The following is a 10,314-nucleotide window of genomic DNA, read 5'->3' on the forward strand; positions in this document are numbered from 1 at the left end:
CTATCTTAAACACTATTCTGCCTTCTTTTTTTACTTTATTAGCTTATACTAACTATTTTATTAAACATTAATATACAATGCAATTAAACATTTTAAAACTTTTTTCTATATACCGAATTTGCTCACACAATAGTCCTTGACGAAAGTTCTTAGACTCTAGCTACCCTAATGTCATTCTTGAACACATCGAATATCACGTTCAACACCTCCCATCAACAAGTTAAAATTTCCCAAATTCAATTACTAGTGCTTTTATAAAACATAAACAAAATACATTAACATCATTTCCCCAAGAATCAATAGCATAACCGAATACATATATTTTTCTTTCTCCTTAAATAGATTCGGCAATCCCATAAACCATATTAACCTTAACTTTCAAGCTAAAACAATTAACAATTAACACATCCAACCTAACTATCCATCTAATGTCATCAAAACTTCTACTAAAATTTAAGCTCCTAGGCCGAATTCACCCTCATAAATGACTAATTTCAATCCAAGATTCAAGTAAATTTAAACCAATCCTCAAATTATGCATACATTTTCAAGAGTGGCATAAAACATACCTTTTGTATCAAAACACCTTAGCCGAAATTCAACAAGAGTTTTTCTTCTTTCTTTCTTCTAGTTTCGGCAATGGAGAAGTAAAGATGAAACACTTTGGTTTCTCCTCCCACTTCTCATTATATTATTTCCTTTAATTTCAATTATTAATTCATTTGTTAATACAAAATTATTTTAATTTTTGAATTAGTGGAGCATATTCTTTCCTTGGCCGGCCACCATGTTTAGCATGGGTAAATTGACATGCAAACCACTCCTTTCAATGCATGTACTATTAGACATTGTAAATTAACCTCTCACTTTCCAACAAGTTTCATATAAGTCCATATTAATAAATTCACATAAAGATGATCAAATTAATGCATGAAACTTTCACACATGCATTTACTCACATCATAAACACAGAATTTAACTTTTAATTATTTATAAGACTCGGTTTAGCAGTCCCGAAACCACTTCCCGACTAGGGTCAGTTTTGGGCTGTCACAACTCTCCCCCACTTAAGAATTTTCGTCCCCGAAATCTTACGGTGAATAGGTTTGGGTATCGTTCTTTCATCGAGCTCTCAGTTTCCCAAGTAGCTTCCTCGATCCCGTGTTTTAGCCATAACACCTTAACTAACGGAACCTTCTGTTTCGCAACTCTTTCACTTCACGAGCTAGGGTACGAATCGGTTCTTCTTCATACTCAGTCAGATTGAATTTCCACTTCCGGGGATTAATCCATGTGACGGATCGGATCTGTAACGTCGAAGCATCGAAACATGAAAACATTGTGAATCCTTTCAAGTTCAGGGGGTAAATCAATCTATATGCCACTGAACCATTCTTTCGGATATTTATACGGCCAATGATCTTGGCTCAACTTGCCCTTACGGCCGAACCTGAGTATCTTTTTCCAGGGTGAAACCTTAGGAACACTTTGTCTCCCACCTGATACTCGATGTGTTTTCGTTTCAAATCTGCGTACGACTTCTGACGATCCGTGGCTACTTTCAGACTTTCACGGATTACCTTTACTTTCTGTTCAGCATCTTTAATCAAATCAACTCCGAAAATTTTACTTTCACCGAGCTCGGTCCAAAACAATGGTGTACGGCATTTACGACCGTACAAAGCCTCGTAGGGTGCCATCTTAATACTTGACTGAAAACTATTGTTGTAAGCGAATTCAATCAAAGGTAAGTACCGTTCCCATGAACTACTGAACTCGAGGATGCAACATCTCAACATATCCTCAAGTATCTGAATTATCCGCTCGGATTGACCATCTGTTTGTGGATGAAAAGCGGTGCTAAAATGCAGCTTGGTACCCAAAGCTTCTTGCATTTCTTCCAAAATCGCGAGGTGAATCTCGGATCTCTATCCGACACAATAGAAATCGGTACCCCGTGTAATCTCACAATCTGAGAACATACAATTCAGCTAGTTTATCCAACGAAAATCCGTACGCACGGGGATAAAGTGAGCCGACTTAGTTAGTCTATCGACAACCACCCATATCGCATCCTTCTTACTTGCTGACAAAGGCAGTCCGGACACAAAGTCCATTGTGACTCCATCCCATTTCCACTCGGGTATCATGATCGGCTGGAGTAATCCTGAAGGCACTTGATGTTCCGCTTTCACTTGTTGACATATTAAACATCTCGAAACAAAGTCGGAGATGTCCCGTTTCATACCATGCCACCAAATTGACGTTTCAAATCGTTGTACATTTTCGTACTCCCCGGGTGAATTGACATTCGGCTACAATGGGCTTCGTTCAGAATCATCGAAATGAGTTCCGAATTCCTTGGAACACACAAACAATTTCTGAACCTCAAACAATCATCGTCATCAATTTGAAACTCTGATCCCTCGTTCGGAAACACTTAGCCCGTTTTGTAACCAATTCATCATCGACTTTCTGAGCTTCACGAATTTGGTGAGTCAATAATGGTTTAGCTTTTAATTCAGCTACTAACACATTGTCTGGTAGAACAGACAAATGTACGTTCATCGCTCGTAAGCAAACAATGACTTCCGGCTTAAGGCGTCCGCAACCACGTTAGCCTTTCCCGGGTGGTAATCAATGACAAGCTCGTAATCTTTCAACAACTCAAGCCAACGTCTTTGTCGCAGATTCAAGTCTCGTTGAGTCATCAAATATTTGAGACTTTTGTGATCCGAAAATACATGGCACTTCTCACCGAACAGATAATGTCGCCATATTTTTAAAGCATATACGATGGCAGCTAGTTCGAGATCATGGGTCGGATAATTCCTCTCGTGTGGCTTCAATTGTCTCGACGCATAGGCCACGACTCGACCTTCTTGCATCAATACGCAACCCAACCCAAGTAGGGATGCGTCACTATAAATGACAAACTCTTTACCTGATTCGGGTTGCACCAAATTGGAGCTTCAGTCAAATGAGTTTTCAGTTGGTCGAAACTTTTCTGACATTTCTCCGTCCACTCGAACCTAACATCCTTTTGAAGTAGCTTCGTCATTGGTGTGGCTATCATCGAGAAACCCTTCACAAATCGTCGGTAATAACCGGCGAGCCCCAAAAAGCTCCGAACTTCAGTAACATTTCTCGGAGGTTTCCAGTCAAGTATGGCTGAAATTTTGTTCGGGTCAACTCGAATACCCGATGCGGATACCACATGACCAAGAAGCTAACCTCTCTTAACCAGAACTCACACTTACTAAACTTAGCATATAACTGCTTATCCCGTAAAATTTGCAACACTAGTCTCAGGTGCTCAGCATGTTCGGTCTCATCTCTTGAATAGACCAAGATGTCATCAATGAACACAACTACGAACCGATCCAAATATGGTCTGAAGATCCGATTCATCAAATCCATAAATACTGCCGGGGCATTAGTGAGCCCAAACGGCATCACTAAGAATTCGTAGTGACCGTACCTCGTTCTGAAAGCAGTTTTGGGTACGTCTGAATCTCGAATCCGCAACTGATAATAACCCGATCTCAAATCTATTTTTGAGAACACTGATGCCCCTTTAGTTGATCAAACAAATCATCGATACGCGGTAATGGATATTTATTCTTTATCGTCACTTTATTCAGTTGACGATAGTCAATGCACAACCTCATGGTTCCGTCCTTCTTTTTCACGAACAATACTGGTGCACCCCAAGGTGAGAAACTTGGCCGAGCGAAACCTTTATCCGTCAATTCTTGCAGCTGAGCTTTCAACTCCTTTAACTCGGTTGGTGCCATACGATACGGAGCTATCGAGATCGGCGTAGTCCCTGGTACAAGCTCAATACCAAACTCTACCTCCCGAACAGGTGGTAAACCCGGTAATTCTTCCGGAAAAACATCCGGGTATTCACAAACCACCGGCACAGATTCGGGTTTCTTTTCTAATTCTTTGTCACCAAGTACATACGCAAGGTATGCTTCGCACCCTTTTCTTACATATTTCTGTGCCAACATTGCTGATATTACAGCTGGCATCCCCTCCAAGTCCGCGGACTCAATTCGGACTACTTCGTTATTTGCGCACCTCAAATCAATAGTCTTGCCCTTGCAATTCACAATCGCATCATGCGCGGTCAACCAATCCAACCCAAGGATAACATCAAATTCATCAAACGGCAAAAGCATCAAGTCCGCCGGAAAACAAGAACCTCGAATTTCCAGGGGACATTTCTTACACACTTTGTCGACAAGCACATAACGACCCAAGGGATTTGACACCCGAATTATGAACTCAGTAGACTCAATAGGTAAAGTCTTACTGGATGCTAAGGTTTCACATATGTAAGAATGAGTAGAACCGGGGTCAATCAAGCAATTACATTAGTATCAAAGAGAGTGAATGTACCGGTAATAACATCAGGCGAAGAAGCATCCTCGCGGGCACGTATAGCATATGCTCTAGCAGGTGCACGAGCCTCGGATCTGGTCGTAGCATCTCTAGATCCTCTCTGACCACCACTAGCATTGCCCATATTTCTAGATGGTCTACCTCGAGCAGTGGTAGCACCCGGTTTCCCACTCTGATTTACATTCTGTTCGGACAGCCTCGGGCAATCTTTAATGAAGTGGTCCACTGATCCGCACTTGTAACAGGAGCGGTCATGGAATCTACAACTCCCCAAATGCCATTTACCGCAATGTCGACATTCCGTTCGGCCTCGACGTTCATTCCCAACACTGGCGACTGAAGTGCCTCGTGTACCCACAGGGGTCGATCACGATCTCGTCTAAAAAGGCCCGAAGTGCTTTTAGACCGGCCCACATCATCTCGAAATTTCTTCGATGCCTGTTGAAGAGACTTTCCCGAGAATCTTTTACGAAACTCCCCGGTTCCCACATCAACTTTTTGTTTTTCCTTTCTAAGCTCTTCGGCTTTACAAGCTCGCTCGACAAGTACTACGAACTCTCGTATTTCAAGAATGCCAACGAACATTTTTATATCTTCATTCAGCCCATCTTCGAAGCGTTTACACATGACAGCCTCGGACGAAACACATTCCCGAGCGTATCTACTAAGTCTAACAAATTTTCGCTCGTAATCAGTAACTGACATAGAACCTTGCTTAAGCTCGAGAAATTCCTTCCGTTTTTGATCAACAAATCTCTGACTGATATACTTTTTCCGAAACTCAGTTTGGAAAAACTCCCAAGTTACTTGCAACCGGGGCACAACAGAAGTCAGAGTACTCCACCAATAGTAGGCAGAATCACGTAGCAAGGAGATAGCACACTTTAGGCATTCATCGGGTGTACAAGATAGCTCATCGAGTACCCGGATAGTGTTGTCCAACCAAAATTCAGCTTGCTCGGCATCGTCGCTATCCGTAGCTTTAAATTCAGTAGCCCCATGTTTTCAGATTCGGTCAACTGGGGGCTTATTTGACCTTATTTGGTCAGTTACCGGAGGTATTGTAGGTGCGGGGGTGGTGTTTGTCGGGAATGGAGGTTGTGGAACAGCCGTATTAGTTCGAATGTATTGGTTGAACCAATCATTCATCACGCTATAGAAAGCTTGTCTAGCTTCATCGTTCGGGTTACTCGCATTAGGTTGAGAGTCCACCGGCGCTGTCCCTTGTGCGGGAGCAGGCGCTACGCTCTCAAGATCATCAGCTACCGCTCGGTCGGGATCGGGATCCATTACTATAAATAAACACATTTGCAAATGTCAGAAATCACCACACTATCAATTAATCACATAAAATGGCATGTATAGCTAGACCCCAACACATTACGGTAGTCCTAGAATCGACTAAACCGTAGCTCTGATACCAATCAATTGTAACACCCCAAACCCGAGACCGTCACCGGAGTCGAATACGAGGTGTTGACAGACTTTTAAAAATTTTCCAGACACTATCCAGTCTGTGTACTAGTCGCTTCAAAAATCACATCTTGAGTTTTACAACTCGAAAATCAGTTTTGTGATTTTTCCCTGAAACTAGACTCATGTCCCCACCTATGTATTTTTTTCTAGAATTTTTGGTCGGGCCAATTAGTACAGTTTATTAGTCAAAGTCTCCCATGTTACAGGGATCGACTACCCTGACATTTGCGCATTACGACTTGGATATCTCCTTGTACAGGGATCCAATACTGATGCCGTTTGTTTCTATGGAAACTAGACTCAGAGAGGAATCCATGCATATATGGTATGACCCCTAATTATCTCTGGTCAATTTATAGTGAATTTCCAAAGGCGGAACAGGGAATCCAGAAACTGTTCTGGCCCCGTTCCACAAGAACCCGAATATCTCTTACTGTACTGTTCATATGATTGTTTCGTTACTTCCATATGAAAGTAGGTTCATCAAGGTTCGATTACATAATTTATTCACTATTTAATTCCACTCCTACGAATTTATGTGATTTTTCAATTCTACACCACTGTTGCTGTCAAAATCTGTTTTCAAGGTAAACTTTACCTATTTTGTGGTTACCATGGACCAACTAGGGTTTTGCCATACATAGGTCCACATGTGATCATATTTAGCCATTCCAATGGCTGATCATTAGCCCAACACTTCCATTTCAAACCATAGTCACATCGTGAAACCATATATATATACATACATAAACACAAATGGTCTAATGCCATACTCCACTTTTACAAGCCATTTTCGCATGGCTTTACACACATACATCACAAAAGAACTTAAACAACAGGGGGTAGTCCTATACATGCCATATCCAGAGTTCAACTAAAGAGTACCAAAAGAGCTTGATAGTGTAGATGACTTCGACTTCGCTGATCCCGAATCCGATAGCTAACGAACAAAATCTATAAAACAGAGAGCCAAAGCAACCGGGTAAGCATTTTAAGCTTAGTAAGTCTCAAGTAATGAAATCGGCTTTGACTACAGTATTACATTCACATAGCTAACTAAATCACTTTATTAACACACATTCTCATAATCATACTTACTTCACACTTCATCAACATAGATACACAAGGTATCAACCTTTCTAAAAGCCGAAAATTCGTTAGCCGATCGCACGAATACTATTTAAAACGAACCGACTTTTCCAATGCACATGCAAACATACCTTATCATTCGGGTTGGTCAAGCATATTTATTAAATTAGTTACAGCACAAAACACTCACATTCAAACCCAAGTTTCTTCGGTATTTAACCGAATACAGCCGCAAACACATTTGCCCTCGGGTCTTAACCCGGACATATCAACTCGCATAATTGCCTTCGGGTCTTAGCCCGGATATATCATCTCGCATAATTGCCTTCGGGTCATAGCCCGGATATATCAACTCGCATAATTGCCTTCGGGTCTTAGCCCGGATATATCATCTCGCATAATTGCCTTCGGGTCATAGCCCGGATATATCAACTCGCATAATTGCCTTCGGGTCTTAGCCCGGATATATCATCTCGCATAATTGCCTTCGGGTCATAGCCTGGATATATCAACTCGCATAATTGCCTTCGGGTCTTAGCCCGGATATATCATCTCGCATAATTGCCTTCGGGTCATAGCCCGGATATATCAACTCGCATAATTGCCTTCGGGTCTTAGCCCGGATATATCATCTCGCATAATTGCCTTCGGGTCATAGCCCGGATATATCAACTCGCATAATTGCCTTCGGGTCTTAGCCCGGATATAATCCAATGCTCATGCACACATATATCAATAATCATAACACATCCATATCATTTCTTCGTTACTAAGGCTCAAACACAAAACATTTATTAAACCTTTCAATTTTCGGCTTAGTAGCCACACACAAAGAGCATGATTTCAATTGGCTTTATAAGATAGTCTCTAAGCACATTCGACTATCCGTCATAGTATGACTATTCATTTCAATATAATTCAAGTAGGGTCATTACTCGAAGACTTACCTCAAATGTCGTCGAACGACTTCAACGGCTATTCAATTACTTTTTCCTTCCCTTTATCGGATCTAGTTCCCCTTTGCTCTTGAGCTTAAGTTCAACAAAATTTAAAATAGTCATTAATCGACTATTCAAGTATTATTTTCAGAATAATATATATATTGATCCGACTTTCACACACATAGATTATAGTAGCTTTATAATAATCAATAAATAATTCATCGGCAAACTTTCATTAATGTTTACAACAAAATCACATATTCACTACGAGCTGTTTTCCTGAGCAGTAGTTACTAAATTACTTATAACTGGAGCTACTAAACTCCAAATCACTTGCCGTTAATTTTCCCTGAATATAGACTCGTATATCTTCCATCCATAAAATTTTCAGAATTTTAGGCTTGGCCAATCAATACCAGATTTTTCTTAAAGTTTCCCCTATTTCACTGTTTGACTATTCTGACCACTCTTCACTACGAATCCAATTTCTCACTTTACAGAATTCCAAATGTGTTGTATTTAATCTCATTTGAAACTAGACTCATTAAGGAGTCTAAGCATATAAATGTTATCTTATAATCATTTTTGTACAATTTATAATGATTTTCTAAAAACAGAACAGGGAATCCAGCAGTCATTTTGACTCAGCCCCACAATACTTCAAATATCTCTAGATCGGTAACTCTTTTGTTTCTATAGTTTCTTTTGTAAGAAAATAGACCCTTGAAGCTTTAATGACATAATTCACTCAGCTTCTAATTCAACTCCTACAAATTATGGCGATTTTCGAAAACCACCTTACTACTGCTGTCCCAAGTAGATTATGACCTAATACAACAATCTCATATAGGTTTCTTCTAAGCTAACCATAACCGAACCATTTAGTCAAGCTTAAGGCCGATTCTATTTTGTTCAAATTAAGGTCACACTCCCTTAAAAGAAATTCTAGCCTTCTTAACTTTAATTAGCTACTACCTATTCTTTAAACATTAAATACAATGCAATTAACATTTAAACCTATATACCGAATTTGCTCACACAATAGTCCTTGACCGAAAGTTCTTAGACTCTAGCTACCCTAATGTCATTCCTTGAAACACATCCGAATATCACGTTCAACACCTCCCATCAACAAGTTAAAATTTCCCAAATTCAATTACTAGTGCTTTTATAAAACATAAACAAAATACATTAAACATCATTTCCCCAAGAATCAATAGCATAACCGAATACATATATTTTTCTTTCTCCTTAAATAGATTCGGCAATCCCATAAACCATATTAACCTTAACTTTCAAGCTAAAACAATTAACAATTTAACACATCCAACCTAACTATCCATCTAATGTCATCAAAACTTCTACTAAAATTTTAAGCTCCTAGGCCGAAATTCAACCCTCATAAATGACCTAATTTCAATCCAAGATTCAAGTAAAATTTAAACCAATCCTCCAAATTATGCATACATTTTCAAGAGTGGCATAAAACATACCTTTTGTATCAAAACACCTTAGCCGAAATTCAACAAGAGTTTTTCTTCTTTCTTTCTTCTAGTTTCGGCAATGGAGAAGTAAAGATGAAACACTTTGGTTTCTCCTCCCACTTCTCATTATATTATTTCCTTTAATTTCAATTATTAATTCATTTGTTAATACAAAATTATTTTAATTTTTGAATTAGTGGAGCATATTCTTTCCTTGGCCGGCCACCATGTTTATCATGGGTAAATTGACATGCAAAACCACTCCTTTCAATGCATGTACTATTAGACCATTGTAAATTAACCTCTCACTTTCCAACAAGTTTCATATAAGTCCATATTAATAAATTCACATAAAGATGATCAAATTAATGCATGAAACTTTCACACATGCATTTACTCACATCATAAACACATAATATAACTTTTAATTATTTATAAGACTCGGTTTAGCAGTCCCGAAACCACTTCCCAACTAGGGTCAGTTTTGGGCTGTCACAGAGCCCAGCTGAAAATTTAACTCCATTCGATGAAGAACATGAAGTTCAAGATTTGTGTATAGTGGTTCCGAGAGCATTTGTTGATAGGCGATTGACTATACGCAGGATTCACATTAATCCAAATGCTCCACCTTCGTCTGAGAACCTTAACCCAGGTCCCCATTTACAAATACATCTGGTGGTGATTGAGACCGATGTGGATGGTGATGATGGATATGATAATAATGATCCATCCAATCACGAAGTTGAAGATGATAGTGATCTCGACCTAGATGAGGTCCCGAGTTATATTGATGCTGAAGGTGCAAATGACGATGGAAATGTTAATGTGTCTTAAGTTAGGAACATGAGTCGATGCATTGTGATACGCAATGATCCTGGGGCACACATGTCAATCATAAATCCTGATGCGGCGAT

Source organism: Gossypium hirsutum, chromosome A09, assembly GCF_007990345.1.
Source record: "Gossypium hirsutum isolate 1008001.06 chromosome A09, Gossypium_hirsutum_v2.1, whole genome shotgun sequence".
NCBI lineage: Eukaryota > Viridiplantae > Streptophyta > Magnoliopsida > Malvales > Malvaceae > Gossypium > Gossypium hirsutum.